The sequence below is a fragment of the Somniosus microcephalus genome, chromosome 2 (assembly GCF_052327205.1).
Source record: "Somniosus microcephalus isolate GS21.2 chromosome 2, FLI_Smic_1.0, whole genome shotgun sequence".
Classification (NCBI taxonomy): Eukaryota; Metazoa; Chordata; class Chondrichthyes; order Squaliformes; family Somniosidae; genus Somniosus; species Somniosus microcephalus.
Window position 1 is genome coordinate 350,081,537 of NC_140988.1, and position 26,751 is coordinate 350,108,287.

At 43.3% G+C, this 26,751-nt stretch overlaps 1 protein-coding gene across 5 annotated transcripts in view; it reads right to left on the reverse strand.

Annotated features, from left to right (window-relative positions):
- Positions 1-26,751, reverse strand: part of ptpra (protein tyrosine phosphatase receptor type A) — a 323,319-nt gene that overhangs the window by 200,694 nt on the left and 95,874 nt on the right. The window contains exon 1 of one of the 5 annotated variants that reach the window (XM_085975517.1): positions 7,070-7,127. The exons of the other annotated variants lie outside the window; for them this stretch is intronic. The gene's annotated coding sequence lies outside the window, so the exon portion shown is untranslated. Of the gene's footprint in view, positions 1-7,069; positions 7,128-26,751 lie in introns of those variants that run through there. 5 annotated transcript variants of the gene reach the window in all.

Genomic DNA, 26,751 nt, shown 5'->3' on the forward strand with positions numbered 1-26,751 from the left:
CCTTAATATTGGGAGCTTTTTGAGGGTAGAGCAGAAACCCAATGAAGGCTAAAGATAATATAATGAACACAAATATAATTTAAACAGCTTAACTCCCATTATTATTAACTATCTGCTACAAAGCAGCATCAGTTAACATATTGTATTCTGAGTTATGTGTTGAAAACAAGGAATGTCAGTATAGGGAAACTACTGTATAACTTCCACATTTGGGTTGACGTCAGCCTCAAGTTCTCCCAGACCAGGTATGGCACATGACAGGAACACAGTTAAGTTTCTTTTTCTGTGACCCAAACATGTATCCTAACACAAAACTCAGGAGAGCATCCCTGTACTGCCCAAAAGAGACACTTTTATTTTTCACACCATTAGTATGTATGGCCTCAGATTTCAGGTTTGTGCCGACATATAAATCCTGCCCTACAATAAAATGGTGATCAAACTAATTTCACACCGATTCCTTAAACCAAGGAGGAAGAGGGGTTTTCATCTGGAGCAGCAGTAACTGAATTTGCGGTAATCCACAGAACATAAGTTGATCAGAATACCATATTTCAGTTAAGGTCAGGTTGACAAATTATTGTACAAAAAAGTCAAAAAAGGTAGGCAACATTGGATGCTTGCCCCAGCAGGTTTTTAAAAAATCAATTCCAAATGAAGGAGGGGTATTTATTTTTACTTCTTATAGAAAGATATTAAATTATCAAAAGGGCTACATATAATGGTCGGTAATGTCTGCACTTGGATCTTACTTCCAAGCTTCAGGGTGCATTCACAATTCAGCTGGAGCATGGGTATGAAGCACATTCATTATCCCATAATTGCAATGTTGGTATGAACACAGCCTGAATTCTGACTCAAGCAATTAAGACTTGCTTGAAGTTCGGGTCTCATTATGCTTTGGAGTAATTTCAGGCCTTCACAATCCACAAGTTTAGCGTCAGTGAAAAACCAAAACCACTTGACACTGACACGAATTTTTTCATATGAATGCACCATTACAGTACAACAAAACATTTCTGCCAGACAATCTCAATTAGCAATCATTTGCCTTGTGACAGCAATTTTGCTTTAGAATATTTAACATTACAAAAAGACTTCTAATGCTCAGTATCTCAAAGATTGAATATTTAGATCATTTTAAACGATATACAAACCTGGACTACATTCATGGCAGTTTGGCTCAGAGACAGAAAGAAAGTGAGAAAGAGACTTACATTTATATCGCGCCTTTTAAATTACGCATGAATATGGGTATTGAAATCACATGCCCACTAAGGGAACGACTGCTCATTTTTTAAATTTAAAAACCAAAAATGCAATTAGCCACAAATGGCTAGTCACTAATATATTGGGCAATACTGTTGCAGAATAGCATGTTAAAGGTTTTGCAACAAAAAGATTAACGTGCAAGAACAGCCTTGGAACAATTGGGGTCAGAAGTGTCCTGGTAACTAAGTGAGCAGAAGTGCAGCTCCTGGCCTGTCAAACTAACTGAGATTTGGTAATCATAGTTTGTAACACATGCCGAATCAGCTGAATGACACCTTGGAAAGGATTCATATGACAGAGTTAATCTTCTTAATTTGGTTGCAAATCTTTTAGTCCCCAGTAAAAATATAAGTTACTGAACTGTGCTTTCCCCCATCCGTAACTCAGGAGAGAAAGAGGGCTTCCCAGAAGCTTCAAAAGAATTCAAAGAAAATTTTAGAAAGCTTGAGAAAGGAAAAAAAATGTTGTTAAATGCTTTTGAAACAGTGCTACAAAAAACATTATTAAGAGTGGCATCGGCTCGGGCAGGGCTGGGAGCTGAATATTCCTAGTTACAAAATATTCAGGAGGGATAGAGTACGAAAAAAGAGAGGCGGGGTGGCAGCGTTATTTAAAGATTGCATTACAGCACTGGGACAGGGATAATATCGGGATGGTGCAACAGCTGAATCTTTTAAGTTAAGGAATAAGAAGGGAATTGTTCATTTGTTTTTAGGAATATGTTGTGTCAGATTTTGCTAGAGCGGATCACCTCACGCGTGCCCCGTTAGACTTACAACTGCATGGTTTGCCCACAAAGTTGCTGGAAGTGCGAGTAGATAACGGCGCAGTGAGGGCAACAGGGCATCTGGGACCTTGCTGAACAACAGAACACACAGTGTATCTCCTTAACCAATGAGATTTAAGGATTGAGAAATAAACAGAGGAAAGACTGAGCAGGAGGGTGAATTAGAGGGGGTGAATTCAATGTCAAATCAGGTACAGAAAAAAAGAGGGGGAAAGAAAAATTGGATTAAAAGGAAGAAAAATTGTATTGAGAGAAAGAGAGCAAGGAAAAGAAAATAGGTAGCATGATCAAAAATATTATGATTGTTCAAAATGCTGTTAGATGCCTTTGATGAAAGAGGTTATATTATGCATTAGATAGGTTTCCTGTATGCAAATTGGCTACCGCGTTTTCCTACAGTACAACAAAAGTACTCAAAAGTATTTAATTGAGGGCTGCGAAGCCCCTTGGGACATGTTGAGGTTGTGAAAGGCGCTATATAAATGCAAGTTCTTTCTTTAATGGATGAGTGGCCTTTTGTCATCCCTGACATTTCTGATGTTATGTGGTTATATGGAACAGACCAATTAAACAATAAAACTTTACACCTTCTGTCACGTAAATCTTTCCACCCCTATCCACACCCCTGCATACTGTACTTCATTCATCAGTAAATTTATCCAACATCATTAAACAATACAATATTTAGTTATTATTGAATGAAGAACCAAATCAAATAATTAGAGCAATTAATTTATTGGCAAGTTAACTTATTACAGAGTTGTTATTTTCTACTGGTTTGCTTAATTAATCTTAGACTGGAATTTTCTGTACCCAAACAAAAATCAGACTTTAAATCTCAGGTAATGCTATTCAGTAACAGAAAAGAAATAGGAAAAAAGATGTGCATTATAACAAAGGTGTCCTTAAAAAAAGATGTAACTGATGTTATTCTGTAACCTGAGTGCAACTGAGAAGCAATGGAATGCATCCAGCAACAATCTCACAATAGGATACTATGCCCTTAGTCCAGTTATTTGATAATCAATAACATTCCAAAATAGACTCCATTTAAAAAAAGTAAAATGGAGAAATCAAGATGACGGGCCAAGGCCCTTAGTGTCGGAGTCCAAAGTTAAGAATGCAAAGGCCCTTAGTGTCAGAGTCCAAAGTGCAAACAAGACATGACAACGCGGAAAATAGTGATTAGGTGAAGCCAAATTTGGGTTTTAAAAGCTAGAAAAGTGTAGGAGGGATGAGAAACTGAGGAAGAAAAGGAGTTTCACATTTTTAATGCCCTCTCCGCCATCGTCCAGCTGGGTGGGACTGCACTCGCCTGGTTCCATCATAGCTATCCAATTGTAGCCAAAGAATCAGCTGAAATGGTGTCTCCTCCTGTTCCCACACCGTTACCTCTGGTGTCTCCCCAAGGATCTATCCTAGGCCTCCTCCTAGATCTCATCCACATGCTGCCCCTCGGTGACATAATCTAAAAAACACAGCGTCAGTTTCCACATGTATGCTGACGACACCCAGCTCTGCCTCACCACTACCTCTCTCGATCCTTCTACTGTCTCTAAATTGTCAGACTGCTTGTCCGACATCCAGTACTGGATGAGCAAAAATTTCCTCCAGCTAAATACTGGGAAGACCAAAGCCAGTGTCTTTGGTCCCCGCCACAAACTGCGTTCTGTAACCACCAACTCCATCCCTCTCCATGGCAACTGTGCGAGGCTGAACCAGACTATTCACAACCTTGGTGTTATATTTGACCTCAAGACAAGCACATTGAGCATCTCCGATTTTAATTGCTCCACCATTGGTGGCCAGGCCTTCAGCTGCCAAGGACCCAAGCTCTGGATTTCCCTCCGTAAACCTCTCTACCGTTCTGTCCTCATTGAAGAAGCTACTTACAACCTACCTCTTCGACCAAGCTTCTTCTCATCGGGTAGAATATCACCTTATGTGGCACGGTGTAAGGTCGTGTTGTACAGTGGGCCAGTGTGTACACGCACGCATGAAAATTCAGAGGAACATTGTAATAGTATAGCAGCTTTCACAAGCTCAGAAAGTCCAAAAGCGCTTTATGGCTAATGAAATACTTTTAAAATGTAGGTAAACGCAGCAGCCAATTTGCACGCAGCAAGTTCCCACAAACAGCAGAGAGAAATAACCAACGATCCATCTTCGTGGTTTTAGTTGAGAGATAAATGTTGAAGAAACCAGGAGAACTCCCTTGCTCTTTAAATATTGCCATAGGATCTTTTGCGCCCACTTGAGAACGCAGACAGACCCTCGGTTTAACGAATCATCTGAAAGACAGCACCTCAGACAGTGCAGCATTCACTCAGTACTGCAATGGAGTGTCAGCTGAGTTTATGCGCTCAAATCTCTGGAGTGGGGTTTGAACCCATGATCCTCAACGGTCAAGGCCAACACTTAGTAGTTAAAACAGAAAAAGGTAAATCATGCCTCTGCATAGTAAAATTGAATAGTTGCCATATAAATTTTCACTATTATATATATTGCCATAATGGCATGTTTAAGCACCAAACATCAGCCAAAATATTGACATTGCTCCAAAGCTATGCATGTGTATAATGTGTACAATATAAATACAAGTAGTTGTTGTGTACAAATGCAGCCAATTTAAAGATACACAAAAGGTCAGCATTTCTTCTGTAATTCAATAATACGGATTCCTGCAATCTGGGTTTATATGTTCCGTGGATTTGTCTGGACTCCAGTAATTTTTCGTATGAAATTATTCCAAGTGACAGCCTGCTTGCGCTGCAGAGAATTAGATACAAATTCAGATAGGTGGAACACAATGAGCAAAGTCGGTCAAAAATATTGACGGGGGTGATGTGATTTTTAAAATGAATCCCCTCTTCAATACGCAATGGCGAGATTATTTGTCCCCAAAAGAATTCTGATAAAATCTACTCCATAAAAGTTAATAAGCAGAGAATAGAAAATAAGGTCGGAATTTTCCGGGGTGTCAGCGGGCGGCATTGTTGACGGGTTGGGTGGGAAAGTGGTTCTTTTTGGACAGCGGGTCGGGAATCTGCTGTCAACCCGCCTTTCCCAATATCGAGTCTGTCAGCACTGAGCAGACCTGACCGGCAGCAACAGGCGACCCAATTAAACTAATTATCTTACCAGACCCTGAACAGGCTTTTTTTACCTTACTTTTTAACTTTATGGCCACAGGAATCACGCTGTTCGGTGACCACGTCTGTCAACCTGAGGCGCGAGTTCAGTGGCCATTGCTCCAGCTGATTACTTGGCAGCTTCAAATGTACAGTAAAAGCTCCCAGCTGAGAGAGATCCCTTTCCTCAGCCACAAGCTGTTCCTCACTGCATTTCCACAACAGATTCAGCATGCTGCAAGTCTTTCCACACAAGTCTCACCTCATTACCTCTCTCACCATGGACAGATCGCTTCTGTCATCTCTACTTCACCTGCCATCTATTCCATCAACATGTGTGCCATTTATACTGTCTCAACTTGGTCCTCAGAATCAGACCACAATGAGCTCCAATACCAGCAGCACCAACACCACCAACCTTCTCCGCAAACCCCTGATACTACACAGGACAGAGGGCATCAGCACCAGAGCACACTGCTGCCCGGGATCGCCTCATTATGGCCAAATTTACTTCACTTGACGCTGTACACCCTGGCTGCCGCATGATGCGCCAGGTTGCTACCACCCCACACCAACACCATAAAGCATTCCTACAATGACCAAGCCATTCCTTTCATACACACCACCATTGCAGGGGGGGGGGGGGGGGTGGGTACCATTATGTCTCACCATTCACTGTAACTCACTAAGCCACTTCCAAAGGTACACACAAATCTGTCCAAGACTGGAAAGTGTTGAAACTAAAAATTTCTATGTTTGACACCACAGTAACAGAAATTTTACATAAACATTGGATAAAGCACCCAAGTGGCTACCCTTGTGTGTTGTTAGTTGGTATGATTGCACAAGGATGAGGGTGAGTGTGAGGGGTGGCTAGTGAGATGGGGAAGTGATAATATAGATAGAGAGGGATGGGTGGAGGTGCAAGGTAAGATGGTGTGAGTAAGGATGTGCAGGAGTAGGGTAAGGGAGGCAGAGTGATGGGGATGTGATGAGAGGCACAGCAGGATGAGGTTGAGTGTGGCTTTGTACTAACGTTTTGTGATCTAATGAGATCACTGAAATGTTTGTGCCACTGCACCCAGGTCCTGACAACATCCCTGCTTGCGCCCTCGTGTGCAATCAGGCTGTTTTGGTCTCACGGGGAGGTGTCTTCTGCCCATCGAAAGGGAAGTGGACCTCTCTGCGTACTCTGACTCGTCATGGGAGAGCCTGGGTGCACCTCAGTGCAGTTCTTGTCAACGTTTGCAGCACTTCAATGCTGTAGAACACTGACAGCAAAAGTGTCAAAAGAAAGTTGGCCATGGTCACTTTAAGGAAGCTGGCTAAGGACACGTCATGAATGACGTCACCAGACCCGCTTCCTCCAATTGGCCCAGGAATCATGCTGGGCAGGGTTAACAAGCCCTATTAACATGTTTATTTTAGATAGCAGGATGGAGCCAGCAGCAGGGCCGCGACCCGCCACCGACATCGCCCGACCCGGACCCGCCGAGGTAAGGAAAATCCCGGCCTAAGAGTGGAATTTATAACGCAGCAAATTGTCCCATTGTGAGTCAAAGTAATCATATCATCTGCCACTAAGTTAGGTCCAACAAAAATAACTCCGTTAAATCTACCCGAGGTTTATATAAATTGTGCTGTAGCTGCCTTCACAGAATCTAATTATTTCATGCTGATAGTTCTGAAGACTGTTATTTGTACCTTCTGTGCTATTTGAAAAATAAACAGGAGACATGGAGGAAGACATTCATCTCTGCCAGCCACAACATCTACAGCCAGTCTGTTAGATTTTCCAGAGGGTGTGGCTCAAAGCCTTCCCTGCGTAACTGCAGCAGTAATAGCTAGATTTTTCCAATATTTTTTTTTCCATACTTACTCTAAGTACACAAGCATTTCCTCGACCAATATTTGGCATATCAATCTTACTCCAGCTTCTGCAATTAAACAATTTTTAATTCTGGATAAAGGAAACAACAACAATTTGGTTAGCAGCAACTAAATCTTCCTGACCATACAACTTCCTTTTATGGACATATTTACAGAAAATATAATACACAATTTATTCAAAGTGAAAAATTTAAATGTTTTAAGCGTAAACTTAAAAATATAGATTTTCTGGCTAGAACACAGGATCCTCAATTCAGAGACTTGAGTTCAAATACTATTCTGCTCTGGCTTCTCTAAAGAAGTGAGTTTACCGGGCTTCCTAGGGTTCTTTGGAAGACAAATTCTTCACTGTGCCATTTAAGCACACTGTCAGAGTTCAAAGCAGCAGCAGCGGCGAGAGCAGACCTGAATTAAAGCAGTGGCTCCGGGAGCGAGAGGATAACGAGCAGCCCGAGAGTGGACCTGACTTAAAGCAGCAGCAGCGGCGAGAGGATAAAGAGCGGCCCGAGAGCGGACCTGAATTAAAGCAGCGGCGAGAGGATAAAGAGCGGCCCGAGAGCAGACCTGAATTAAAGCAGCGGCGAGAGGATAAAGAGCGGCCCGAGAGCGGACCTGAATTAAAGCAGCAGCAGCGGCGAGAGGATAAAGAGCGGCCCGAGAGCGGACCTGAATTAAAGCAGCGGCGAGAGGATAAAGAGCGGCCCGAGAGCGGAGCTGAATTAAAGCAGCGGCAGCGGTGAGAGGATAAAGAGCGGCCCGAGAGTGGACCTGAATTAAAGCAGCAGCAACGGCGAGAGGATAAAGAGCGGCCCGAGAGCGGAGCTGAATTAAAGCAGCAGCAGCGGCGAGAGGATAAAGAGCGGCCCGAGAGCGGACCTGAATTAAAGCAGCAGCAGCGGCGAGAGGATAAAGAGTGGCCCGAGAGCGGACCTGAATTAAAGCAGCGACAGCGGCGAGAGGATAAAGAGCGGCCCGAGAGCGGAGCTGAATTAAAGCAGCAGCAGCGGCGAGGGGATAAAGAGTGGCCCGAGAGTGGACCTGAATTAAAGCAGCAGCAGCGGCGAGAGGATAAAGAGTGGCCCGAGAGTGGACCTGAATTAAAGCAGCGGCGAGAGGATAACGAGCGGCCCGAGAGTGGACCTGAATTAAAGCAGCAGCAGCGGCGAGAAGATAAAGAGTGGCCCGAGAGCAGAGCTGAATTAAAGCAGCGACAGCGGCGAGAGGATAAAGAGCGGCCCGAGAGCGGAGCTGAATTAAAGCAGCGACAGCGGCGAGGCTCCAATTCAAAAACAACAACAAAAAATCAGAGTGCCGTCACAAGAGAGCAGGTAGGTGATTGGTTGGTGAGTATTAAAACTTTTTTTTACTCTAAGTTAGGGAAGGGGGTAAATTAAGAACTGAGAAACTGTAACTTGCTAGTACTTATTAAATTACTAACTTAAACTAGATAAAATAAACAATAAAACTAAAATATTGATTGAATAAAAGCTTTAACTAATTAAATAAATAAATAAAACAAGGTTAGAAATGGCAGGGCAGGTGGTGTGTCATAACTGCAACTTGAGGAACTTCAGCTCAGAGTTCTTGAGTTGGAGTACGAGCTGCAGACATTGTCATGAATCAGAGAGGGGAAGAGTTACTTGGACACTATGGGGGAGAAAGTCGGTATCGCCCCGTTTGGGGCGCAATTATCGGCCAGGTGCAAAGTTTAACGCATGGTGCTAATTATCGCCTCCAACTGCAAAGTACCCAAAACTCCTTCACAGAGTGCTGATTCTCTCCAGAAGTGTCTCTATCTCTCTCTCTCTCAGAATGCGTGGTGCAAACTTGGCTTCTATCGCCCCTGGAGGTGATTGGAGCACTAAATCAGGCGCTAACGCCAAGGAGCGAGGCGCTACCTCAGAGCGCTGGCAAAGCTCATGTGATGTCAGTCCGCAATGGAACACAGACACACTGGCACCGGCCAGTTCTTAAAGGGGAGGGTCAATCTTGCTCTCCATCCACATCCTGCTCATTGCAACCTTGAATCTCGGTCTGGAGAGACCTGTACATCAAATCTGCTGGAATAACAATGGAGAGGCCCAGGGAAAGAGCTCAGAGTGCAGTCCCCATAGTCTCTTCTAAATCGACGCAAGGAAGGGCAAATCAAAATGAACCTGCAAAGTGCTGCTCAGTACCCAAAACTCCTTCACACAGCGTTGAATCTCTCCAGAAGTCTCTCTCTCTCTCTCTCTCTCTCTCTCTCTCTCTGAATGCGTGGTGCAAAAGTGTCGCCGACAAAAAAAAGGCAGGAAGCGGTCGCCTTTAAATAGCGCTCCCCCAGTCCCTTCCCGACTGCAAAACGCTCCCCTCAAACTGTCGTTGCTAGCGGCAGGTGGTAAGGCAGGGGGCGCCACTCAATATCCGGTCCAGAGCGCTACACACTCAACTGACATCACGATCTGCAGGCGCAGGAAATCGTGGCGGTAGCGCTGCAAAATGTCTGGTCAATTTCGCGAGCGGCGCAATCACCACCACACCCGGGCGTTAGTTGCTTTGCACCCCATTAGCGCCCTCTTAGGGCGCCAACGGGAGGGGCAACGCAACTGAATTTTTCCCCCTTTGTCCCAGGGGGCAGTCACACCCTTTAGGTTAAGTAGTACTTTAGAGTTAGTCAGTGGTCTACGACAGGAGGGTATGACTGCGAGTCAGGCAGGTATGGGGACCCAAGATGTAGGTGATGGAGCAGCCTCAGCTCTTGGCCTTATCCAACAGGTGCAAGATACTTGATACCTGTATGGATGAGGAAAAGGACTGCAGGGAGGATGGGCAAACTGACCATGGCACCGTGGTACAGGGGGCCATTCAAGTGCTTGGGGGGGGGGGGGGGGGGGGGGGAGGAGAAGGAAGGAATGGGGTAGTGGTATGGGGACTGTAAAGTCAGGGGGAAAGATACTTTTTTCTGCCATCGCGAAAAAGAGTCCCTAATGCTGTGTTGCCTGCCAGGGGTGTCCAGAGTGATCATATGATTCAAACTACTCCTCTGCTTACAGGACGCAACATCACACAGGGTATTTTAGATCTTGTATTGTGTAATGAGACAGGGTTAATTAGCAATCTCACAGTAAAGGATCCTCTGGGGCAGAGTGATCATAATATGATAGAATTTCATGTAAATATTGAGAGTGACTTGCCTAAGTCCGATACTAGAGTCTTAAACTTAAATAAAGCCAATTATATAGGTACGACGGGCGAGTTGGCTAAGGTAGATTGGAAAAAGAGATTAAAAGGTATCGCAGTAGATAAGAAATATTTCATAATTCTCAACAAAAATACATTCCATTCAGAAACAAAAACTCCACGGGAAAAGTGATCCATCCATGGCTAACTAAAGAAGTTAAGGATAGCATTAGATTGAAAGAAGCATCTTATAATGTTGTGAAGAATAGTAGTGTAATGAAATCTGTTTGTCTTGATCCTGTATTCGTTTTGCACTCATGTATATTACCCTCCCCCACTGTGTATAGTTTCACTTCCTCTTTCCCGACTAACCTGGGAGGTTCCAGGTCTTGGCTCTTGGCTCCGCCCCAGACTTCTCTTACATAAAGATCCCAGGATCTGTATGACTCATTCCTGTGAACCAGTCGGCGTGTTGAGATGTTAGCTCTGATCTTAGTGATTAAAAGCCAACTTGTTTAAGTCTATAACTTCTAGTTTTGTGGTTATTGAAGGCCCATCAAGTAGTAAGCCTGAGGATTGGGAGAGTTTCAGAAATCAGCAATGGATGACCAAAAAATTGACAAAAAAGGAAAAAATAGAATGCGAGAGAAAACCAGCAAGAAATATAAAAACAGATTGTAAGTGCTTCTACAAATATGTAAAACAGAAGAGAGTAGCAAAAATAAACGTTGGTCCCTTAGGGGCCGAGACAGGAGAAATTATTATGGGGAATAAGGAAATGGCACAAACATTAAAACAAATATTTTGCATCTGTCTTCACAGTAGAAGACACAAAAAGCATACCAAAAATGGTAGGGAACCAAGGGTCTAATGAGGGTACGTAACATAATTAATTAGAGAAAAAGCACTAGAGAAACTAATGGAACTAAAATCTGACAAATCCCCTGGACCGGACGGTCTACATCCTAGGGTTCCAAAAGAGGTGGCTACAGAGATAGTGGATGCATTGGTTTTGATCTTCCAAAATTCCCTAGATTCTAGAACGGTCCCAGCGGATTGAATGGCAGCAAATGTAACACCACTATTCAAGAGAGGGAGAGAGAAAACAGGGAACTACAGGCCAGTTAGCCTGACACCAGTCAACAATCAACAAGAAAATGCTGGAATCCATTGTTAAGGCAGTGGTATCAGGGCACTTACATGATTAGGCAGAGTCAACATGGTTTTATGAAAGGGAAATAGTTACATCTTTGAGGATGTAACTAGCAGGATAGATAAAGGGGAACCAGTAGATGTAGTATATTTGGATTTCCAAAAGGCATTCGATAAGGTGCCACATAAAAGGTTATTACACAAGCTATGTGCTTATGGGGTATGGGGTAATATAGTAGCATGGATAGAGATTGGTTAAAGGACAGAAAACAGAGAGTAGGGATAAATGGGTCTTTTTCAGGTTGGCAGACTGTAACTTGTGGGGTGCTGCAAGGATCAGTGCTGGGGCCTCAGCGATTTACAATCTATATTAATGATCTAGATGAAGGGACCAAGTGTAATGTATCCAAGTTTTCTGATGATACAAAGCTAGGTGGGACAGTAAGCTGTGAGGAGAACACAAAGAGTCTACAAAGGGATATGGACTAAATGAGTGGACAGTAAGGTGGCAGATGGAGTATAATGTAGGGAAATGTGAGGTTATTCATTTTGGTAGAAAGAATAGAAAAACAGAATATTTTTTAAATGTTGAGAAACTTTCAAATGTTGGTGTTCAGAGAGATTTGGGTGTCCTCGTGCAAGAAACCCAGAAAGCTAGCATGTAGGTACAGCAAGCAATAAGGAAGGCAAATGGCATGTTGGCCTTTATTGCAAGGGGGTTGCAGTATAAGAGTAAGGAAGTCTTGCTACAATTGTACAGGGCCTTGGTGAGACCACACCTGGAGTACTGTGCACAGTTTCGCTCTCCTTATCTAAGGAACGATATACTTGCCTTGGAGGTGGTGCAACAAAGGTTTACTAGATTGATTCCTGGGATGAGAGGGCTGTCCGATAATGAGAGGTTGTGTAGAATGGGCTTATATTCTCTGGAGTTTAGAAGAATGAGAGGTGATCTCATTGAAACATACAAGATTCTGAAGGGGATCGACAGGGCAGATGCTGAGAGGTTGTTTCCCCTGGCTGGAGTGTCTAGAACTAGGGGGCATAGTCTCAGTATAAGGGGTAGGCCGTTTAAGACCGAGATGAGTAAGTATTTCTTCTCTCAGTAAGTTGTGAATCTTTGCAATTCTCTGCCCCAGAGCGCTGTGAATACTGAGTCTTTGAGTATATTCAAGGCTGAGATAGATAGATTTTTGGACTCCAGAGGAATCAAGGGATATGGAGATCGGGCGGGAAAGTGGAGTTGAGGTCGATGATCAGCCATGATCTTATTGAATGGCGGAGCAGGCTCGAGGGGCCGTATGGCCTACTCCTGCTCCTATTTCTTATGAGCTCCGAGTGCAGTGACAAGGACAAGCTGCACAGAAAAGAATACTGTGAATGTTTGGAGGGGTAAGGAAGTAAACCAAATGTGAGAAGCAGGGGCTGAGAGGTAAAAAAAATACCGTTAGTTTATCAGTTGTGGGGAAGTTACTGGAATCTATTACCAATGACAGAGTGACTGAGCACTTGGACAAATATGAGCTAATTAAAGAAAATCAGCATGGATTTGTTTAATGTAGGTCATGTCTGACTAATCTCGTTGAATTTTCTGAGGCAGTCACTGGCATAGTGGATAGGGGGCTGTCTATGGAGGTTGTCTATATGGGCTTCCAGAAGACATTTGTTGGCCTTTATCTCAAAGGGGTTGGAATATAAAAGTAAGGAAATGTTGCTCCAGTTCAACAGAGCCTTGTTAGACCTCACCTGAAGTGACCGCCTCAAAAAATTCAACGAGATTAGTCAGACATGACCTACATTAAACAAATCCATGCTGATTTTCTTTAATGAGCTCATATTTGTCCAGTTTGGGTTCCGCCAGGACCACTCGGCTCCCGACCTCATTACAGCCAAACATGGACAAAGGAGCTGAATTCCAGAGGTGAGGGGAGAGTGACTGCCCTTGACATCAAGGCAGCATTTGACCAATTGGGGCATCAAGGAGCCCTAATAAAACAGAAGTCAATGGAAATCAGGGGGAAAACGCTCCACTGCCTGGAGTCATGCCTAGCACAAAGGAAGATGGTTGTGGTGGTTGAAGGTTAATCATCACAGCCCCAGGACATCGCTGCAGGAGTTCCTCAGGGCAGTGTCCTAGGCCCAACCACCTTCAGCTGCTTCTTCAATGACCTTCCCTCCAACATGAAGGTCAAAAATGGGGATGTTCGCTGATGACTGCACAGTGTTCAGTGCCATTCAAAACTCCTCAGATAATGAAGCAGTCCATGCCCGCTTGCAACAAGACCTGGATGACATTCAGACTTGGGCCGATAAGTGTCAGGAAACATTCGCACCACAGAAGTGCCAGGCAATGACTATCTCCAACAAGCGAGAGTCTAACCACCTCCCCATGACATTCAACGGTATTACCATTGCCGAATCCCCCATCAACAACATCCTGGGGGTCACCGCTGACCAGAAACTTAACTGGACCAGCCACATAAATACTGTGGCAACAAGAGCAGGTCAGAGGCTGGGTATTCTGCGGCGAGTGTCTCACCTCCTGACTCCCCAAAGCCTTTCCACCATCTACAAGGCACAAGCAAGGAGTGTGATGGAATACTCTCCACTTGCCTGGATGAGTGCTGCTCCAACAACGCTCAAGAAGCTCTACACCATTCAGGACAAAGCAGCCAGCTTGATTGGCACCCCATCCACCACCTTAAACATTCACTCCCTCCACCACCGGCGTACCATGGCTGCAGTGTGTACCATCTACAAGATTCACTGCAGCAACTCACCAAGGCTTTTTCGGCAGCTTCTCCCAAACCCGCGACCTTTTCCACCTAGGACAAGGGCAGCAGGCGCATGGGAACACCACCACCTCCTAGATCCCCTCCAAGTCACACACCATCCTGACTTAGAAGTATATCACCAATCCTTCATTGTCGCTGGATCTAAATCCTAGAGCTCCCTCCCTAACAGGACAGTGGGAGTACCTTCACCACACTCAAGGTTCAAAAAGGCAGCTCACCACCACCTTCTCATGGGCAATTACGGATGGGCCATAAATGCTGGCATTCCCAATGACACCCGCGTCCCATAAACAAATAAAAAAAAGTTTTGGGCACCTCACCTCCGGAAAGATGTACTGTCCTTGGTGGGGCGACAGCAAAGACTCGCTCGAATTACACCACAGCCAAGAGAGTTACATTAGGAAGACAAGTTGCATAAGCTTTGCTCGTGTTCCCTTGAGTTTAGAAGGGTCAGGGGTGATCTAATTGAGGTCTTTCAAATGATGCTTGACTAATCTACTGGAATTTTTTGAGGATGTAACTGGTAGAATAGGTAAGGGTGAACCAGTGGATGTGCTGTATTTGGACTTTCAGAAGGCTTTTGATAAGGTCCCGCATAAGAGATTAGCGTGCAAAGTTAAAGCATATGGGATTCGGGGCAAGGTACTGACTTGGATAGAGAACTGGTTGGCAGACAGGAAGCAAAGAGTTGGAATAAACGGGTCCTTTTCCCGAGTGGCAGGCAGTGACTAGTGGGGTAGGACACCAGCTATTCACAATATATATTAATGATTTAGACGATGGAACTATATGTAATATCTCCAAGTTTGCAGACGACACAAAGCTGGGTGGGCGTGTGTGCTGTGAGGAGGATTCAGAGAAACTCCAGTATGATTTGGACAGGTTGGGTGATTGGGCAGATGCATGGCAGATGCAGTATAATGTGGCTAAATGCAAGGTTATCCACTTTGGTGGCAAAAACAGGAAGACAGATTATCTGAATGGCAATAGATTATAAAAAGGGGAAGTGCAACGAGACCTGGGTGTCCTTGTGCACCAGTCGCTGAAGGTAAGCATGCAGGTGCAGCAGGCGGTTAAGAAGGCAAATGGTATGTTGGCCTTCATAGCGAGAGGATTCGAGTACAGGAGCAAGGATGTCTTGCTGCAGTTGTAAAGGGCCTTGGCGAGACCACACCTTGAGTATTGTGTGCAGTTTTGGGCACCTTATCTGAGGATGTTCTTGCCATGGAGGGAGTGCAGCACAGATACCTGGGATGGCAGGAATGATGTATGAAGAGAGATTGGGTCGATTAGGCTTATATTCGCTAGAGTTTAGAAGAATGAAACTGTAACAGGACTAGACAGACTAGATGCAGGAAGGATGTTCCCGATGCCAGGGGAGTCCAGAACCAAGGGTTACAGTCTAAGGGTAAGGGGTAAGCCATTTAGGACTGAGAGGAGGAGGAATTTCTTCACCCAGAGAGTGGTGAACCTGTGGAATTCTCTGCCACAGAGGGCAGTGGAGGCCAGTTCATTAAATATATTCAAGAGTTGGATATATTTCTTGAGGCTAAAGGGATCAAGGGATATGGGGAGAAGGCAGGGACAGGGTACTGAATTGAATGATCAGCCATGATCTCATTAAATGGCAGAGCAGGCTCGAGGGGCCGAATGGCCTACTCCTGCTCCTATCTTCTACGTTTCTATGTTTTACTCAAATCCTCTTGTAATGAAGGCCAGCATACCATTTGCCTTCCTAATGGCTTGCTGCACCTGCACATTCAGTTTTAGTGACTCATGTACAAGGACACACAGGTCCCTTTGAGCATCTGCATTCCCCAATCTTTCACCATTTAGGAAATACTCTGCCTTTCTGTTTTTTCTACCAAAGTGGATAACTTCACATTTATCCACATTATATTCCATCTGCCATGTTCTCGCCCACTCACTGAGCCTGTCGAGATCCCCTTGAAGCCTCTTCACATCCTCTTCACAACTGACACTGCCACCTAGCTTTGTGTCATCAGCAAATTTGGAAATGTTACATTTAGTCCCCTCATCCAAATCACTGATATAGATTGTGACTGGCTGGGGCCCAAGCACCGATCCTTGCGGTACCCCACTAGTCACAGCCTGCCAACCTGAAAAAGACCCATTTATCCCTACTCTTTTTTTTCCTGTCGGTTAACCAATTCTCAATCCATGCTAGTATATTACCCCCAATGCCATGTGCCCTAATTTTGTTCACCAACCTCTTGTGTGGGACCTTATCGAAGGCCTTCTGAAAATCCAAATACGCCACATCTACCAGTTCTCCTTTGTCTACTCTACTAGTTACATCCTCAAAGAACTCCAATAGGTTTGTCAAACAGGACTTCCCTTTCATAAATCCATGTTGACTCTGCCCAATCTTACTATTAGTTTCTAAGTGCCCAGTTATTGCATCCTTTATAATAGGTTCCAGCATTTTCCCAACTACTGATGTGAGGCCAACAGGTCTGTAGTTCCCCGTTTTCTCTCTCCCTCCTTTCTTAAATAGCGGGGTTACATTTGCTATCCTCCAATCTGCAGGAACCGTTCCAGAATCTATAGAATTTTGGAAGATGACAACCAATGCATCCACTATCCCAATGGCCACCTCTTTCAAAACCCTAGGATGTAGGTCATCCGGTCCTTGAGATTTATCGACTTTTAGTCCCATTAATTTTGCTAGTACTGTTTTTTTTTCTAATAATTTCTTTAAGCTCATTCTCACCACACCCTTGGTTTTCTCGTATTTCTGGGAGGTTTTGTGTGTCTTCCTCCATGAAGACAGAAACAAAGTATTTATTTAATTTCTCCGCCATTTCCTCATTCCCCATTATAAATTATCCCATCTCTGACTGTAAAGGACCTACATTCACCTTTGCCAGTCTTTTCCTTTTCACATACCTATAGAAGCTTTTACAATCCATTTTTATATTTTGCGCTAGTATGTGCTCATATTCCATTTTCCCTTTCTTCATCAATTTCTTGGTCCCCCTTTGCTGATTTCTAAAAATATCCTAATCCTCAGGCTGACCGCTTTTTCTGGTAACTTTATAAGCTTCCTCCTTTGACTTAATACTAGCTTTAATTTCTTTTGTTAGCTATGGTTGGATCACTTTTCCTCTTGGGTTTTTATGCCCTAGTGGAATATATGTTTGTTGCAAATTATGCATTATTTCCTTGAATGTTAACCATTGTACGTCCACCGTCATGCCTTTTAGTGTAGTCTCCCAATCTACCATGGCCAACTTGTCCCGCATACCCTTGTAGTTTCCTCTGTTTAGATTGAAGACCTTAGTTTCAGACTGAACTACATCACTCTCAAACTTAATATAAAATTCAATCATATTATGATCACTTATCCCGAAAGGCCCCTTTACAAGATTATTGATTAGCCCTTTCTCATTACACAGTACCAGATCCAGAATAGCCTGTTCCCTGGTTGGTTCCTCCACATACTGATCCAGGAAACCATCTTGCATGCATTCCAAGAATTCGTCCTCCACACCATTAGTGGATCTAATGCCTTAATCCAATCTCAAGTTTATGAATTCATCTGAATCTCATCAAGCATGGCTCTCATAGCATCTGAACTCAAGATTGGGTTATGACCCTATAATTCATTTTGATACCAGTTATTCGCTATGTAATCGCCAAGTGTAAGTTTGATATCTTTGCATATGACACCAAGTTAGAAGGCACAGTAAGTAGTTTAGATGGGAGTTGGAAGTTATGAAGGGACAGACAAACTTAGTGAGTGTCTTTATGTAGCACTTCCAACACTGAAATATGATGAATGTCTGTCAGAAAATGTCTATGCACTGTCTAATCTTAAGAAAATCTTATTTTTTTACACTAATAATCCCTCGCAAACCAACATTGTCTCACAAGTTTACCTGGTTGTCTACCCCAACTCCTCCCCCAATCTGCCCAGCCCCTGATCCTCAGTCGTATGCACCCCACCCTCATCGCCTGTCTGGCCCCTGATCCTCCCTCTCCTCACATCCACCCTACACCCCAATCCAGTTAACAGCCCGGCCCTCACGCGAACCCTCCCTCCCTTCTCTGTTCAGCCAAAGGCCTACCCGCCCGCAGCCAGCCAGCCTCTCAATTTGGCTGGCTGCGGGCGGGAAACCAGAGCTTCACATGCAAAACAGATCCCGCCGTTAAAAGTCGGCAGGGCCTGCGGGAAATCTGGCCTCCCGGGTTTCCCCACTGCCTCGAAGGCCCCCCACCACAAAATTCCAGCCTATGATTAGTTTAATAATGAATAAATATGCTACACCCTGCAAATAATGGATATTTAACTCAGCTATGCTACCTTCCAATTTATAGAGACCAATTTACAGTTGCAAATCATTACATTCACACACACACCTCAGCTTACACAAGAGAAAGCCCATGGCAATACATTATTTATGCAACAAATAAGCCTGGCTACATAACTTGGTAACTAATACGCACACTGATTTTGTTGCTCAGCTTATGTTGTCAAGCTTAAAAGTTGTATAAATATTGCACAATAACATTAAATATTCTATTTAGACAATTAGTGTTTTTAAAATACAGGAAACTTTCGATTAACCGGCCCCTAAATAGCAGGAAATGTCGGTTAACCGGCAAAATTCAGGAGTCGGTTTCAGCTAACTTTTATAACTTTTATTACTTGCACAGCAACAAATGGAGGAAGGCAAGGGTTTGGCTACAGCTGTTGCTAAGCTACAGAGACACTTGCAACTTGTGGACGTTCTTCTGAAGCTGGGTTTGTTGCTTCATACGGAGCTCTAAGGTCGGTATCTTTCACTATAGCGTTCGGTTATCCGGAATTGTTGCTGAACCGGCACCACGTCGGTCCCGTCCGTGCCGGATACCAGAAAGTTTCCTGTAATTTTTTTATTCATTCATTGGATGTGGGCATTTCTGTCATGGTTAGCATTTACTTCCCATGCTTGTTGCCCCGAGGTGGTATCGGTGGTCCTCCTAGAATCGCACCTGTTTCAGACAACTGAGTGGCTTGCTGAGCAACTTCAGAGGGCAGCAACGCTGGTGTGAGACAAGTCACATATAGGCTAGACCAGATACGGACAGCATGTTTCCTTCCCTGACATTCATGGGCCAGTTGGGTTTTTAATGACAATCCAACTACTTCATGGTCACTTCCCAGGTATTTTAAACCAAACTCAAATCTTCACATTACCATGTGGGAACTGAATTTGTGTTCTCCGGATTATTCGTCCAGGTCTCTGGATGACTAATCCAGTAACATAACAAGTGCACTACTGTACCCTACATACTAAAAACAATACAGGAAACTTTGGTTTATCCGGAGGTTATATGTCCGGAATACTCGATCGAATGGCAAAAATCAGGAGCCGTTTTCTATAAGTTTTTTTAGTTCTCGTTGCTTTTTTTTCCCCCCGTCAGACACTGCAAGGTCTGTAGCTATAGCAACAGCTTCAGCTAGAGACGCTTGCAGCTGCAGCCGACTGTTTTGAAGCTGTTGCTAAGCAACAGGGTTTGTTGATTCACACGGAGCTTTTCAGTTCCGTATGTTTCAACATTAATGCTGGTATGTCCGGCACTTTTGATGGTACGGCACCAGCTTGGTCCAGTCAGTGCCAGATATCAGAAAGTTTTCTGTATATGCAATTAGTCTATCTTTTATAAAGATTAAAAGTCATGAGTCTAGCCAGTACCCATATGAATAGAAAATAATTATTTTATTTGTTGTTAGAGAGAGAGAGAGAGACAGAGAGAGAGAGAGAGACAGAAAAAGAAAATAGAGAAAGAAATAAAAGTCTTATCCCTAGGATGTCCCAAAGCATTTCACAGCTCTATGAATTTATTTTAGAACTGCAGCCAAATTCCTACAGCAAGGCCCCACAAATGGCAAAATAAAATGAATGAGCAGTGTTTTGGTGGTGTTTATTGAAGGGTGAATGTTGGCCAGAACACCAGGCTCTTCCTCATATACCACCATGGGGTTTTTAATGTTCAGCCAAACCAATGCAGCTCAGCAGAAAATACCTCCAATAATGCAACATTCCCTCAGTACTGCACTGAAGTTACAGCCGAGGAGATTTGAACCCAAGAGTCTGACCCAGAAGTGAAAGTGCTACCAACTGAACCAGGATTATACACATTTGAGCCAATCAAAAAACAATACTTATAAAAATAATTTTACGAGAAAGCAACCCATAAACAGGCAAACTACTATTGGGTAGGGTATTCCATGTCCGAACAACTCTATGCGTAAAAAAAAACTTGACCCCTCACTTCATTCTTTTGGTGATAATCTTGAATTTATACTTTCTAGTTAGCAACTCATTGACCAGGGAAAATATTACAGCCCAAGTTACTTTATCAAAATCTGTAATAATTAGGAATACCTCTATTAGAACTCCTCTTCACCTTCTTTGTTCTAATGAAGAGCTCCAGTTTTTCTAGCCCCTCCTCAAAACTAAAGCCCAGTGTCAAAAACCCTTGATCCCAGTGTCATCTTAAGTGAATTCCTTTGCACCCTCTCCATCTCCTGGACATCCTTGCTGAACTGAAGTACCCGAAACAATATTCTAACCACAGCATAATCGATGATTTAGATAGGTTTAAGTCACCTTTTCCTTTGGCACCAAACACCCATGTGCAGTTTTGGTCTCCTTACCTAAGAAAGGATATACTTGCCATAAAGGGAGTGCAGCAAAGGTTCACCAGACTGATTCCTGGGATGGCAGGACTGTCGTATGAGGAGAGATTGGGTCAACTAGGCCTGTATTCACTAGAGTTTAGAAGAATGAGAGGGGATCTCATTGAAATGTATAAAATTCGGACAGGGCTAGACAGACTGGATGCAGGGAGGATGTTTCCCCTGGCTGGGGGGTCTAGAACGAGGGGTCACAGTCTCAGGATATGGGGTAGGACATTTAGGACCGAGATGAGGAGAAATTTCTTCACTCAGAGGGTGATAAACCTGTGGAATTCTCTACCACAGAAGGCTGTGGAGGCCAAATCACTTGATATATTTAAGATGATAGATAAGATAGATTTCTAGACACAAAAGGCATCAAGGGGTATGGGGAGAGAACAGGAATATGGTATTGAGATAGAGGATCAGCCATGGTCATATTGAATGGCGGAGCAGGCTCGAAGGGCCGAATGGCCGACTCCTGCTCCTATTTTTCTATGTTTCTATGTTATAAGTTCTGGTATACTACATATCTTTTTTTTTTTTTTTTTAAAAACAGCTTTATCAACTTGCCCACACTTTTACAGATGTGTATCTGAACCCCTACATCTATCTTTTCCTCTACTCTTTTTGAGGTGCATTTATGGTTGCGCGGAGATCAAGTATAACTGTTAGTTAGCTGAAGCTGAGGATATTCACTAACAGTTCACCAACTACTGCTCTGAACTTCCACAAAAACAAAAGCAAAATTCTGCAGCTGCTGGAAATCTGAAATCAACACAGAAAATGCTGGAAATACTCAGCAGGTCAGGCAGCATCTGTGGAGAGAGAACCAGAGTTAACGTTTCAGGTCGATGACATAAGAACATAAGAATTAGGAGCAGGAGTAGGCTATACGGCCCCTCGAGCCTGCTCCACCATTCAATAAGATCATGGCTGATCATTCGACCTCATCTCCACTTTCCTGCCTGATCCCCATATCCCTCGATTGCTCTAGAGTCCAAAAATCTATCCATCTCAGCCTCGAATATACTCAATGACTCAGCATCCACAGCCCTCTTGGGCAGAGAATTCCAAAGATTCACAACCCTCTGAGTGAAGAAATTCCTCCTCATCTCAGTCTTAAAAGATAGAAGTGGAAGGTGAAAGTGGAACAGTTGAGGAACAGTAAAGAGATACTGGGGCATCCAAGCTGATGTGTTTCTCTGCTGTTAGTGGATACTCAATGGTCTCAGCATTTATGGATGCAGCAGATAACTCTGTTGTCTTAAGAGCAACCCACCTCGTGTTTATTCTCCTTCAACTAATGTGCGTCACTGTGGAATGTATTGTGCTATGTCCCACATTGGGCCAGAATTTGCTGTAGCAGGGCATCTAGCAGCGTCTGCCGTTAGTTAGACGTGCCCCTGCACCCTTCAGCACAAAATATTTTTGCCACAAAGTTGCTGAAAATGCGAGCTGTAACATTGCAGCGAGGGAAACCGGGCATCCGAGACCCGAGTGGTTAACCCTGTTGGTTGCCCTGTTCACTCAGATTGAAGGATTGGGAAATAAATAGATGAAGTACTGAGAGGGAGGGTTAATTAAAGGGGCTGAATTCAATGTCAAATATGGAGCCAGAACTTCGGGTCCCCACGGGTGAGTATGCGCTGGGTATTCACGCATAGGCCCAGCGAAAGTGCTGGTTTTGTGCATGCGTGTGAAACCGGAACTTCTCTTCCCTTAAAGGAAGGGGTTCAGCGGTCGAACGCATGCGCCGGAGAGGCAGCGCATACGCCTAGAACTTCAGTTTTTTTTTTTTTGCAGGTTTCTCCGGGAGGGTAAGTCTCCAGGAGCTACGCTTTTAAAAAGCAGTCGCAAGGCATGCTTTTAACAAGGTAAGTGGTGAATTAAGTAAAATTAAAACATTTTTTCCACAGGTTTATTATTTTTAAATACTTTAAAGAAAGGCAAGTTTATTTTTAGCCCCGTTAGAAACTGTAATTAATTTTTTCAAAAATTTAAATTATTGTTTAAAATAGTTATTTTATGTAATTTAATAGTTATTTTAAAAAGGTGATTTTTTTTGAAAATTTATTTGAGGTCTTCCTGTCAAATCTATGAATACAGATTCCCTGCTACCATTGGCTCCCCATGGCCCATGTGATCCCAGGGGACGCTGCAAACTAACTGCGCCCCTGGGATACGCAAGCACTGCACACCGGCAGTTGGAGGCGGCCCAGGATCCCACAGCACAACGGCCGGCGCGCTAGGTAAGTGCAGGTTGGAGGCTTGCACCCGCGGGAAGCCGCCGACCCGAATTTCTGGGCCCAGGTTCGGAAAGAGAAATCAGAACTGGAAAAAGTTAGAGATGTAACATTTTTAAGCAATTGCAGGGGCAAGGAAAGGGGGGAGGGGAGGAAAGAGCAAAAGGGAAGGTCTGTGATAGGATGGAAGACAGTAGAGATTAAAAGACAAAAGGTATGATGGTGCTAGGCAAAGGCGATGGTAATGGGACAAGTTAAGAAACAAAAGATGAGTCTAGATGGAGGTGTAAATGGGAATGGCAGAGTCATCAACAGCCGCCAGGTGAAAAAAAATAGGGGCAGAGGTTATGGTCTGAAATTGTTGAACTCGATGTTAAGTCCAGAAGGCTGTAAAGTGCCTAATCGAAAGATGAGGTGCTGTTCCTCCGAACTTCCAGCCTGCTTTGATCTCAGATCCTTATAGATATATGCTGTAAAGTCCTAGAATACCAAACAAATTTTGCAGCTATCAAGAGACCTTCAACCCTGGATTTAGTAGCTGCTTTTATGATATCGGCCATAACAATAGTTCCTGTGTGATTAACAGATTCCTATACATCCTTGGACTTCTTGAACACACAAGGACACATAATGTGATAAAAATGCTTCACAGTGCTCAAATCTGCTTTGATCTTGTGTACTTATTTCTTCCAGATTCACAGAATGAACTGATGTACAAAATATTTTATTTTTAAAATGAGATACCCTGTGGTGTGTCAGAGGATGCAGTGGTACAAGAGAGCCACAATGTCACCTAGTGGCTGCAGCCTGCAACGATATTGTCACTGGGATCAGTTTACACTGAGAATTTCCATTATAAATGATTACATAGGCATTTTAAATGATAAATACTGACTTAAAAGCACGCCTAAAAATCATGACAACCGGAAGTGCAATGTGTTGACAGGAAATATGCAGTCACAACATTTTTGACAGAATATAAAGATTTTTATCTAAAATTAAAATATAAATGCATGGTAGTTTTGTATAGTTTTTGCTGCTACCTGGAGGAAAAAGATAAAACACAGAACCAGGAATAAAAATATGAAAGTCTAAAGAGCAGCAGATGCCAAAAAATAAATAATACGAAGGAAACAAAGAAGGAAGTGTGCAAGAGACCAGTCTCAAGCATTTGCAAGTCTCTTCAGCCAAAAGTGCTAAGTAGATGATCCTACTTAAAATGAGCAGCTAGCTCTACCACCCCGAGGCTAAAGAACCAGCAATCTCTTTCATGCTTGCCTCCACCACCCCATTTGCTCCTTTTGATCTGTTTGGCAGTAATTTACAAAGTCAACTCAATTAGTTTTGAACTTAAGACTAGTTTTGTTCGCTTCACTTAAATATTTTTCATTCTACTGTACTCCAGTTTGTACTGTACTGTATGCAAGGAGAAACGGGTGCATGTCCCAGAAAAATGGACCATACTGCAAGTGGGTAAAATTTTTACCTGGGAGGATAATCAAATCTTGTTGCCAACATTATTAACCTTTATCCTGATATAAATGTCAACGAATAAATCAACAGATTTTATAGCAAACAGTCAGACTTTGAAATACATAGGCAAAGAGATACCTCTAAGGATAAGGGGTAAGCCATTTAGGACTGAAATGAGGAGGAATTTCTTCACCCAGAGAGTGGTGAACCTGTGGAATTCTCTACCACAGAAGGCAGTGGAGGCCAATTCATTAAATATATTCAAGAAGGAGTTAGATATATTTCGTAAGGCTAAAGGGATCAAGGGATATAGGGAGAAGGCAGCAACAGGGTACAGGAAACTTTGTGCTATCCGGAGGTGAGCTATCCGGCAATCTGGAGACACCGGCAAAAATCAGCCGCCGTTTTTTATTCTTTTTGTTTGTTTTTTTTGCTTTGTTTGAACAGTCAAGCTGTACAAGGTCTGTAGCTATAGCAACAGCTTCAGCTGCAGAGCTTTAGGGCCACACCCGAGTGTTTAGAAGCTGTTGCTAAGCAACAGTGTTTGTTGTCAAATACGGAGATAAGAATCTCCATATCTCTCAACATTAACTCTGGAGAGTACGGAAGTTTTGAGGCAACGGCAGCAGCTCGGTCCCGTGGGTGCCGGATAGCACAATGTTTCCTGTACTGAATTTGGATGATCAGCCATGATCTCATTGAATGGCGGAGCAGGCTCGAGGGGCCAAATGGCCTACTCCTGCTATGTTTCTATGTTTCTCCCACAATGCATCCCAAAATGCCAAATTAACTAAAGGAAATTAGATAAAAGCAATGGCAAATAATAATAAAATCTCAAATTTAGAGAGGAAAATGTGTCAAATATTTACGCTACTTTAATAGATTCCAATTACGCTAAAAATAATGAATTTTGTATCCTGGAATTAGGCATATTGTAGAAATATTTTTCCAGTTTTCATCAGGTCAGTATGGAATGGAGCCAAATTGCCAAAAATCCAACCCTGTAATTTAGAAATGTTGCCAATGTCTGTCTTCATTTCTGAAACTTAATTAAAATCAAACCCAAATATGTAAAATAAAGCTGTAGCAAAGTTATTTGTCTCACTCCTATACAAGCCCATCAATTGCGATAAAAGTGCACAATTGGAAACAGACTCAACTGCATTTTCACCCTATGATTTAATAACTCAAAAGACAATTACGATTTACATTTATACAGTATCATTAATGTAGAAGAGGCACCTGGGCTTACGGAGTTGTCTGGATGATACATATGAGGAAAATAGGGCCGTGAATCTTTGGAATTCTCTACCCCAGAGAGCTGTGGAGACGGAGTCACTGAATATATTCAAGGCGGAGATTGACAGACATTTGAACTACAAGGGAGTCAAGCGGTATGGGGAGAGAGCGGGAAAGTGGTGTTGAGGCCAAGATTGGGTCAGCCATGATCTTATTGAATGGCAGAGCAGGCTCGAGGGGCCGATTGGCCTACTCCTGTTTCTTATGTTCTTAATTGGACTGGAAAGGTGACACGCCAATAATGAAGCCAATCTATCCATTTTAATGAATTAATCAGAAACAGGTGGGTTTCCTTACAAGCAAATGATAGGGAAACTTCAAATAATTCTTCAAAGTTTTTTTTAATGTCCTTGTTTTCCATCATGTAAACTGCACAAGTGGATCTTGCTTCTAGTCACATAAGAACTGGTGGTGATTTTTTTTTAAACACATTAGCAAAATACTGCGAATGCTGAAAATCTGTAAAAACAACAGAAAATGCTGGAATCACTCAGGAGGTCAGGCACCATCCATGGAGAGGGGTGATTTTTTTTAACCTTGCTTCTAGTCAGATAAGAACTGGTTTCAGTCTAAACATGGTGCAAGGGGGAGGGATTCAAATTCCTGGGACATTGGAACGTGTTCTGGGGGAGGTGGGACCAGTACAAACTGGACGGTATGCACCTGGGTGGGACCAGAACCGATGTCCTAAGGGGAGTGTTTGCTAGTGCTGTTGGGGAGGGTTTAAACTAAAATGGCAGGGGGTTGGGAACCTGTGCAGGGAGACAGAGGAAAGGGAAGCAAGGTTAGAAACAAAAGACAGGAAGGAGAAAACCAAAAGTGGAAGGCAGAGAAATCAAGGGTGTAAATCAAACAGGGC